Below are 12,048 nucleotides of genomic sequence, written 5' to 3' on the forward strand. Positions count from 1 at the left end.
GATGAAGGAAAATAATGACAAGATTACGAGAAGAAACTTCTGGCTAATAATTCAATGGCTAAAAGACGGCAGAGGGGAAGCTTAATAATGATAGGCTTTACATGCTTAGGTTCGTTTTTCCTAGGATTAGCAAGGTAATTTTTTCTTGCTACTATTTTTTTGTTGATTTTCATACAGTACCCATGACTGATTTCAATTTATTTATTTTTGTTGTTACTATTTTGGGGAAGAACATGTTACAATAAAGAAGAAGATGATGAACAGTTGATTTTGATTTTCTTTTTTTCTATGTTTTACATCTTTGGATTTAATCTGTGATTTGATTTTAATTGGGTCATGTTCGGGTGATTTCAGTTTGGGTTTAATGTTGTGAATTAATGAATCGAGTATTCTTTTGGGGATTAAAAAAATGCTAGGGTTTCTAATTCCTGAAACTCTACTAGGAAGATGACGAGCTTGGTGCGTAACGATAGAATTTTTCAAATTCCCATGTTTTGATTTATGGTAATTTTTTATGATTGATCAATGAACATCAAATAGTACTCAGTTTCATGAAGAGACGGAGAAGATGAGCACTGAGTCACCGAATTGACTCATTTTCCATTACACTAACTCTACCTGATGACTCATTTAAGGGATAAAATGACATTTACTACATGAGATAACTGCCACATACACAGTTAACTTCAGTTACCCGTTTTTAAAAAAAACGGATGGAAAATGTCAATGTCGGCCATTTTATAAAAAGATTTGAAATAACAGCCAATTTCTTAAATATATAACAAAAACATGGTCACTTTATTAAAAGCCCTTAATAAAACAACAACTTCGGTCTCCAAATGTTACAGGTCCTCCCTTCTTCTGCATTCATGAATCATGAGAGGTCATATGTAATGCGCCGACTATAACCATCATTGATAAACCACTGAAAGGGTGAAGTGGGCTTTAAAGCGAAGGCTCCCATACTGACATTATTTTTCCTTATGTTAGAATATCGTGTCAGATTATTTGTATTATAACATCAAAATAATTTTTTCATCCCTTTTGTGAAGAACTTTAGCAAACTTTAACTTTTGTCGGAAGAGCTTGTTAGAATACTGTTCGTTCGAACTCGCATTTTTTGTTATCTCAAAGTTGTTCTCAATATTAGATGCACAAAACTATATCTTGATTTCCATCCTACTAAAGTCAAGACTCGGACTAGGATTACAGGTTGGTAGTTGAGTATCAGACATCACTGAATAACCCTTGAAGATTGAAGATCAAATGAAGACATTTGGAGAACTTTATCAACAAGAGGTATGTGAAGACTGAAATATTCTATTTACTCAGATGAATTAGCATTATATCTATATGAAACTATGTCGTATGACTTTTAGTAGATTTAATATTGCAACTAAGAAAGTTCGAGCCAAGCTTGTCTTGTTAACCATTTAAAAATATAATTCAATCAATGGATGTTCATAGGTCCTTAGAAAATTTTAGCTCAAAATAAATTATTGTTCAAAAACTATGTTTGTGTTATATGGATCTGTTGGAAATTTCCCAAGCAATGATATTTTATATCTATGGCAAACGAGAATGTTCAGAATATCAAAAGAGAGTTTTCAAAACTAATGAAATTTGGACCAAGAGAAAGTACGCATACCATTTCGCATACCGTTGATATCTAAGGTCCTGAAATATATGTAGGTACATATACCTAAGATTGTACCATAGTGTTATGATTTCATGAACAGGTGTGGTACACGTACGTAGTACCCGAACCATGGTGATCTTAGCTCGTGAATAGCCTAGCGGTACACGTACCTAGTACGTAAACCATGATGATATGATTTTATGAATATCCTAATGGTACACGTATCTAGTACATGAATTATGTCTCCCTGAATTCACGAACTGGCTCATAGGTACGCGAACCGTTTCACATACCTGCCCAGTAAGAATTAAACAGATGCTCATAGAATGTTTTCACAAATATGTTTAACATTGCTACGAATCTTGTGAACACCTCTAAGAAATCTTTGACCTTATGTATGTACATCATGATTCAATTATAAAATGTTTAAATGAACACGATATTTTTTACAAGTTCAAAAGGCATATTTTCCAAGAACTTGCATTATACACGGTTCCGGTACTTTGGACCATAGTGTATATTCTTCTATGTAATTTAAAGACAAATTTGTCAAATGCTTCGATGAACTTTCAACAAGAATTTCATCTAAACAGAGAAAGTGTTTGCTTGAATCCCAAGTTATCTTAGCTTGAAGTCAAAGAAACCTTTAGTCTTGAAAGTCTATAAATAGAGAAACTCAATCAACTAGGAAATTAATCCCTAACACTTTTGTGTCCTAGTTGTTTTTTGGATTTGTCCTCTATGAACCTAGGATTCCTCTGAGAACCATAATTAGGTTTGCGACTTAAAGACTTCAATTATAGAATCTTGAAGCCAGGTCTGACTATCTTAACTTTGATAGTTCGTGTATATGATATTGTTCTTGTTTTTCTCTTGTTAGAGCATTGCTCGGTTGAACCCACAAGTTTTGTTATCTCAAGTTTGTTGTCAGTGTTAGGTGATCAAAAATATATCTTGATTTATAGTCTACTAAGTCAAGTTTCGGATAGGTTAGAATTGTAGTTGAGTATCAGAGATCTCCCTTGAAGACTGAAGATCGATGAAGACATTTGGAGAACTTCTGTATCAAGTATGTGAAGACTGAACCATTGTATTTTACTCACTATACCATCATTTTATCTATTGGGACTATGTCGTATGACTTATAGTAGATTTACAAAGAAGATGTTTCGAGGCAAGCCTATCTTGTGAAAAATCTCGAAATATGATTTAGCGATTAGATGTTCAAAGGTCCTTAACAATATTAGTTCTATGAATTAATTTGTGGATCAATTGAAAATTACCCATGCAAATAATTATATCACTTGGGAATGTTTCAAACATCTTAGGAAAGAAATATGAACTTACTGAAATTTCTACTCAGGGTAGGTTGGTGAACCAGTTCTCAAACCATAGATATCTGAGATACATAATATAGGAAGGTTGGCGAACCAGATAGCAAACCGCAAGTTCAATTGAGAACAGTTCACGATCCTGGTTGGGGAACCATGGTGAACTGATTTTATAAGTCGGATAAATAGGCTAGCAGTTGGAGAACCCGGTTCACGAACCATGGTAAATTGAGTCCGCGTTTAGTAAGGTTGGCGAACCTGGTTCACGAACCGTACCATCCTGACTCATGAACAAGCCTTATGGTTGGAAAACCGTTGTACCAACTGTCCTGATAATGTTTAGCAGATTCTTAAAGACTAATTATTTTAATATGTTTAGCATTGCTAGAACTCTCTTAAACACTTCTAAGACTTCATTGATTATTTAAATTACTTATTTGTTTGTATCATGATTAATTTCTTGGATGTTTAAATGAACATCAAATAGCTTTCAGTTATTTGAATAACTTAGCTTGACTTCTATTATTCAAACCGAACAGTCATTATACACGGTTTCGTAACCTAACCTATGTGTATAGTATTCTATTGTATTATGAAGACCTAAAGTGTTTGATGTGATTTTTAATTGAGTTGTAGTAAGATGATTCGTTCACTCAGATTTGTTGAGAATTTGTTTTAAGACTTAATAAAGAAAATAAGGAAAAATATATATACACAATTTGTCACAAGATGAAGAGACGCTGAGACGCGGGATTCCACTACTTTTCATATTGTTATGGTTCAGTCATTAACTCTAGACAGTATAGCTCAAACAAAAGAAGTTGTGACTCTAGTTCTTTGCCAAAAATAGGTTTCGTAAAATATTATTTGTAAGTTAAAATCATGACGCATCTAAAGTATTTAGAACTAAGCATGCGACATCTAACAAAATAACAAATAATTAATAGAAATCATAAAGCAATTAAATCTATGCAAAAAGTCAATAAAAGAATTAATTCGTTTACCACAATCATGAAAAGTTGCTTCCTCCGCTGTCCCAGTGATAGGGTCTAGCTCCGCATGGTGAAAACACACTCAAAGGAATTTTTCATTGCTCAAAAAGGTGTTTACAAGGAGAAAATGGAGAAATAATTCAAAATCGGGTTTGTAACAATTATATTTGTTACAAACCAGAGAAATATTGTTGCTCTAAGACTGTCTCCTGAACTAAGACCCTCGGCTGTGGGTCGTTATCGTTGTATCTTCTACGACTGTCACTATGTGTCGCAACCACTGTAGCAATTACGACTACTCCTTGTAGTCTTTTGTTCTTCGTATGTTCTTCAATGGCAGCAGCAGAGACAATCTCTGCAACTCCCGATTCTCTGTTGTATTCTCACCCCTCACTCTCCATCCTCTTGGTAAGACTCCCACAACATCTTTATATACCCACAGCTCTTCAAAATATCTCGAGTTAATGCCAAATTCTTTTTTTTTACTCCCTTTGCATATTACCGAGATTTCTTTCCCTGTTTAACTCATCTACGAGTATTCTTATGTAATAATTCACACTAACACGATGACTGCTTGTACTAGATTGAGTCCCACTCGTGTTTCCTCGTGTATTCTTCCCAAACATAACAGAAAAACTTAGAAAATCTCTATCGAAAATATTCTTTTCCTATTTAGTTCATTACACGTCTGCAGCATTCAACCACCATCCAAATAAGCTGAAGGCTTACCAAATATTTATCCCAACACACGCCAACTTCAGAAATACTCGGGAAAGGGTAGAAGATCTCAAAATTAACTCACTTCGGACACGTACCCTGTTTTCTTCTTACGGTGAATATAACCTTCCATTTTCGAATCAAAGTCCACTAGAAAGCCTGTTTACCATTAACAGGCCCAAACGAAACTAAATCCACGAGAAAAATGCATGAAATTATGTCCATAAATCATCCCAGTCAAATATGCAGGTGACCGGAATTTTCAAACCAATTTCCCGCCAATTTCAGACTTCAAACGTGGAAGATGAAGTGCCCTTTATCCAAAACTGGGGTCCACTTAGCAAATCTCGTCCGGGGTGCCCCGAGCAACTTTTCGAGCCAATTTTTCCTACAATATTTATTTCCAAAAAATACCTACAAACACACAAAATACCATAATAAGGACGAAAACGAGTACTAACAATACGAAACATTGAAGACAAATTAGACACAAAAATGTGTCTATCAGTGTTTTGCTTGATTCTCAAGTTATCTTAAATTGACTTTTAAGATAATTCTGGTCTTTGAAAACTATAAATAGAGCATCCTTGTCAACTGGGAAAATCAATCCCTGACACTTTGTGTCCTAGTTGATTCTAGAGTCGTCCTCTATTGACCTAGGTTTCCTCTCTGTAACGTTGTTAGGTCTACGACTAAAAGACTTCACTTTGGGGATTCGTGAAGCCAGGTCCGACTATCTTTACCTTGATAATTCATGAATATCTTGCTTTTATGTTATCGAGGTTTTTGTAATCTCTTTCAGGAAAGATAGATAGTAATCGCAAAGTTCTCTTCGTCTCAGACTTTGTGATTCCTCAAGATTGATATCTAAAGACTGAGCTTAGTTGATATTTCGAAGACTACTCTTGAAAGGTGGTTAAGAATCTAGGTTGTTCTTTCGGAGTCATAATTTCCGAATTTGTGAGGTTTTCAAGCTTTGTATATTGCAAATAGATTTCCACACCTTGATCCTTGATCTAAACGGAAATCAAATAGGCTTACATGTCAAAGGAAGATTGGTATCAAAAGTCCTCACTTCGGCTGAAGCAACTCTTAGACTGTAAAGGACGTCAGCTAAGGGAATCAAGTTCGTAGAACCTTGCAAGGTTCAAGAGATGTACGGAGTGCGACCTTAACTGAATCGCTTGGAGGGTGGATTCGGTCTTCACTACATTCCAGTCCAAAGTCTAATAGTAAGCTAGTGTTGTAGTGTCTTAATACAGTGTAGTGTTCAATCTGGACGAGGTCTCCGGGTTTTTTTGCTATTGCGTTTTACTCGTTAACAAAATTTCTGGTGTCTTGTGTTTTTCCTTTTCCGCATTATATTGTTTATTTTTATAATTGAATTTATACAGGTTAGTACATATTAAATCTAAGTAGATACGTCCGTTGAATTTTAATCGATTACGAGACTAATTTTTTTTGTATAATTCGTATCTTGAAAGATAGATAACAATTTTAATCGCTTGGTGGAACTCCGATTGAATTATCTTGGATACGACTAGATTGATTTGGATATTGATTTTTGAGATAGTCCAAGTACTTTGCTTAACAATTTTGCGGACCTTGTGTCTATATACATATTGATTGAGTAAAGGTTGAGATATTAACCTTATATACATATTGTCAAGGATCATTAAGTTGGTCTACTTTTTATTGTATTAGGTTTTGTCTATACATGTCGCCAAACTAAAAAGTTGGGTGTATTTCGTATCCCCTGTGTTTTTCATCTCTAACGTAATATTTTTTTTGCAATTGAACCTCCATATGTCGTTTTTGTTCATTTCCACGTTCCGCAAGTAATCGAACTAGCTAAGTGATATGGTACTGGGTAGGTATGTGTAAGGGTATACGTACCTATGAACCATTTCGTGTATTGAAGGATCTAGGGTACGCATACTGGGTCTGCATACCTTAAGTTGTTCGCGAACTCAAGCCCTTGGGGTACGCATACTGGGTATGCATACTTCCCCCTATATATGAATTCAGAACCTCAGGGAACGCATATTGGGTATGCATACCTACCTTGTTCCGGAATTCATTTGACTATGGTACGCGTACTGGGTATGCGTACTTATCATGTGTCCAGAATCTCAATATTTATCGAAACTCTCTTTCGTAACTTGAAACATTTCCGATCGCCATGGATAATATATCATTGATTTGGTAATTTCCAAATGATCCGTTTAAAACAGTAATAGTCCTTTAACAATAAATTGTTCTTAACTAAGATTGCTAAGGATCTATGAACATCCATTGCTTGAATCATATTTCGAGATGTTTAACAAGACAAGCTTCACTCGAGACTTCTTCTTTTCCATATGAAATCTACTAAAATCATTGGCACAGTCTTATATTGATAGAACAGTAATGTCGTAATCAGTAAATAAGATGGTTCAGTACGCACATGCCTCTTTGTCGACGAAGTTCTCCAAATATCTTCATTCGACTTTAATCCTAGTCCGAGACTCGGCTTTAGTATGCTAGAAATCAAGATATAGTTTTGTGCTACTAACATTGATGACAAGCTTGAGATAACAAAACTTGCGATTTCGACCGACCAGTACTCTAGCACAAACGGTTAGATAAAAAGAAAACTTTATTGATGGATTATAAAAAAAACTTTTTTTACTATCCAATCTCCAAGAGCCGAATAATACTGATCCAAAAATGGGTTAACCTCGCCAAATCTCTTAAAATTGATTGTTTTTTCTTTAGATGAGAGAAAATTTCTTGTAATCTAAGCGACCTTTCGAATTCTATATACGTGGTACTGTTTCTCGATAAAATCAAAACTTTTTAGTATTTTTCTTTAATTTTCTTCAATTTTGTGAAAAGTAAGGTTTTTCTTTTTCTTTTTTCTTTCTAAAATACTATGGTCACTTGGATACTAGCTAATACTAAATGCATTTATTGCACAAATTTGTGTTTAACTTGCTAAAAGAATAGAGAGGTATAATGTACAACTATTGTTAAACACCATCAACTCAATCAAAATTTGATGGTTGTTAATTATTTCAACCTAAAAACCTTCAAGGAAATGTATTCTATTTGAATTTGCATCTGTTTCATTAAATTCAATCGAATTAGATTGAAATGGATCATATTTTCATAAAAGTGATTTGATAATCAAATATTTTAGGTCTCCAATTATGTATAAACTCCATCAACTCAAATAAATTCCATCAATTTCACCTTCAGTTGCTTCAAAGCAAAACAAAATTGAAACAATGTGGCATAAAAAAACCGTAAGATAAAACAGAAATAGTAAGTAACAGATACAAGGAGTTGCTAAGTTGAACTTGATTTTGCATATTCTTTCAAATTTTTGGTCGAACACACTGCTACAACATAGTATGGATGCCAAGCATTTTGCACACTTCACATATGTTAAGCTTATATAGATATACGTCGTGATAAATCCTCTTCTTTTCTGATGAATATTTGATTATTTGTTTTTCTTTTCGCATGGTTGCAAATATTTTGTTGATTTCTTTCCCCTTTTTTGATTGAATCCCTAAAGTAGATGTAATGATCCTTTTTCTGTCAATTTTTAGGTCCTTTTAAGTTCTTCGAGATTTAATCTAATCGATATTCCTAATCTCGAATTATTTATTTGATTTCCCTTTCGACTATCTCAAAAAGTCTAATTAATTTTTCCTAAAGTTGTTTTAATCTTTTTTCCTTTTTCTGATTTTTAATCCTTCACATGCTTTATTAATTCTCTTTCTGTCAAATTACAATTGTTTTTTCTTTTACAAGATTCATCCATTTTTGCCTCTCAAACCTGATTGGTAGGTGCTAGGGTATTTGGCGCTGATCTTTGGCGGTGGTGGCAGGTTCTTGGTCTTTGGCAGACAGAAGATTTATTAATAACCCTTTTCTCTTCTGGTGCTTAACCATTCAAACAAGTTTCCCATTATTCAAAGATGAAGTTGAAGATTAATCAGGTTAATACTCTTATCGCCCAAGTAATAATCATTAATCAAAATGGAATCTATTATCAAGACCAGTCCAATTTCGGTCATATGCTTAGCCACAAGTTTAATCAAAAACCTTGCATGATAGACACTTGGTAATCACTTTCCTCTTCTGATCATGTATCCTATCAGAAATATAAACCCATTCTCTGGACACAAGAAATACTTCATAATGAAGTATAAACACTTGGCTACATACTTTTATATTCCTTGCTTCAATATTCTCTCTGCCTTAGTGGCTTTTAGCAGTTCAAATATTGTTAACCTTTCTGATCAGCTTTCAAAAAAAATGTTCAAAAAACAACTAAGCATTTGTCTATGGAAAAAAAGAAGAAAATTTGTTGAATTCTTTGCTCTTATAGGATGTATATGTAGAGGAGATATTGTGGTTACTAGAGGGGCTCTGAACTATGCTGTTAAATCCATCTAGGGATTGATCATGAAGTTTTTATTATCAACTCATAGGAGAAATGTCTTTAATTATTTTTATAGTTTAGAGCAGATAAATTTATCATAGAATCCTTAGGGAAGGCCCCACTCAGTTCAGGGACATCTTATGTTGCTGATGCCATGGGAATTTCATATGAATGTGCAACATGTAATATTTCAGTTTGAGGTTTTCTACATTAATAGAGATGATTTAGATAAAGACAACATCTCTTACAAGGTGGATTCTCAAGATGGCGAAGTGATTAATGTTTTTAATAGAGACAAAACTAGTATTTGAAAAAACGGGGGTCTAACAACCACACACAATATTTCTCTTAGCAATCTGTATGGACTAACTCCAATATACTTTCAAGAGAATCAACTAGACAGTCAGACTCAATCTTAAGAAAAGTATATCAAAGAGTTATATCTCAATTTCTCAATTCAATCTGCAATCAAACGAATGGGAATTTGCGAGCCCAATTGAATATAAGAAATATCTTGGACGGTATCAAAAACCAATATCCAAGTACCAATCAATTTAATCAACAAAAAAAGATTGGATTCACAATTGATTGAACTTATGCATAACCTGTGATATTTCAATTATATAAACAAATATAATGCAGAAAAGAAATAACACAGATACCAGAAGTTTTGTTAACGAGGAAACCGCAAATGCAGAAAACCCCCGGGACCTAGTCCAGATTTGAACACCACACTGTATTAAGCCGCTACAGATGCTAGCCTACTACAAGTTAACTTCGGACTGGAACGTAGTTGATCCCTAACCAATATCACACTGATTAAGGTACAATTGCTCTCCTTACGTCTCTGAATCCCAATAGGACTCTACGCACTTGATTCCCTTAGCTGATCTCACCCACAACTAAGAGTTGCTACGACCCAAAGTCGAAGACTTGATAAACCAATCTGTCTCACACAAAAAAGTCTATTGAATAGATAAATCTATCTCCACAGATAAACCTATGAGTTCTGTTTCGTCTTTTGACAAATCAAGGTGAACATGAACCAATTGATATACCAGACTTATATTCCCGAAGAACAGCCTAGAAATATCAATCACCTCACAATAATATTAATCGTATGGTAGCGAAACAAGATATTATGGAATCACAAACGATGAGACGAAGATATTTGTGACTACTTTTTATCTTACCTATCGGAGATTAATTTAATCTCGAGCAAATCTTAGAGAAGATAGTACTCAATCACGATAGAAAACAGCAAGATCAGAACATGCAACTACAGAGAAAATAATTGGGTCTGGCTTCACAATCCCAATGAAGTATTCAAGTCGTTAACCTACACGGTTTTGGAAAAACCTAAGGTTAAAGGAGAATCGAATCTAGTCGCAACTAGTATCACACATGAGATGTGGGGAATAGGTTTCCCAGTTGATAGAGTTCTCCCTTATATAGTCTTAAAATCAGGGTTTGCAATCAATGTTACCTTGGTAATAAAGCATTCAATATTCACCGTTAGATGAAAACCTGATTAAACTCAAGCTAATATCTTTCAACCGTTAGATCGAATTTAGCTTGTTACACACAATTGAAAAGTGACTTCATTTAGATATAAGTAACCGTACATAAACGTGTACACCTTTGTTGGCTCAATAATAGTTCACCGAAGTTAGCCATTGAACACTTTCATATCAACCTCATTCATCTTAACCATAACTAGTTCAAATGACTCAAATGAAACTAGTTCTAGAGTTGTTCAATTGTTTATATTCTCATAGAAGTATACAAGACATAATTGAAGCAAAATCGATTTTGATTTAGTTGAATCAATTCATGAACATTATAGCCACGGTTTGCAAAAGATTGCATTCCTTATTATATAAATGTATTAGTTGATGAACAAATCGATTTTAGAACTTAACTTACTCAAGTATGCATACGGGTACGCATACCTAAGTAGCGGGACTAAGTTTGGGTTCGCCAGTATGCGAACGGGTACGCATACCACTAAATATAAACCAAACTCAGCAGAAAATTCCGGAAGTTAAACTTACGCCAGTACGCATACCGGTATGCATATTATAGTTCACGGACTTTCATTAACCAACCAGTACGCATAAGGGTATGCATACTATGGTTCCCGGACTTGGATTACATATATGCAAGTACGCATATTGTGCTTATAATCCAATCATTGTTAAGTGTTCTAAACTCATATTTCAATCATTGAAACATTTAGAGCATTGCTCGGTCGAACTCCCTTGCGTTTCTATCTCAAGCATGTTTGTCAATGTTAGTGATCAAAACTATAAGTCTTGATTTCTAGTCTACTATATCTAAGTCTCGGACTAGGATAGTAAGTGTAGTTGATCTCAAGGACTCCATGGCGATCCGTCATACAAGATGAAGATCTACTCAAGGAACCGGTGGAACTTCTCGACAAAAAGGTATGTGGAGACTTGAACTTATCTGTCACTCAAAAGTCTATCTATTGTATCTCCTACTCTTTGAGACAAAAATTCGTATGCTATATATATAGACTATGATTATACACATTTGGTGTTTCGAGCCGAGTATACCTCGTCTATCTATATCTCGAAATATGTGTTGGTAAGCTTTTCGCTTCAACCAAGTTTATCTTTACCTAGTGACGAAAGTCATGATATGTTTCAATCACTTTGAAAATTGCTTTGACGAGAAATGGTGTAACAACTATATAACGTCCTCTAAGAATGTTTCAAGGATTGGAATGAGAGTTTAGATTATATAACCAATGGTGGACATAAGCATTGTTGTGGAAACACAGTTATGTATAAGTCTTATTCCTTGAACAAAAGTTTTCGAACTTTGTTGATCAAGAGAATCGGAAGAATGGCAAGTGCCAAGTCCGCGAACTCAGTCCGCGAACTGCCGAAGTTCTCAAACCCGAGAGTT

This window comes from Papaver somniferum, chromosome 9 (assembly GCF_003573695.1).
Source record: "Papaver somniferum cultivar HN1 chromosome 9, ASM357369v1, whole genome shotgun sequence".
Lineage (NCBI taxonomy): Eukaryota > Viridiplantae > Streptophyta > Magnoliopsida > Ranunculales > Papaveraceae > Papaver > Papaver somniferum.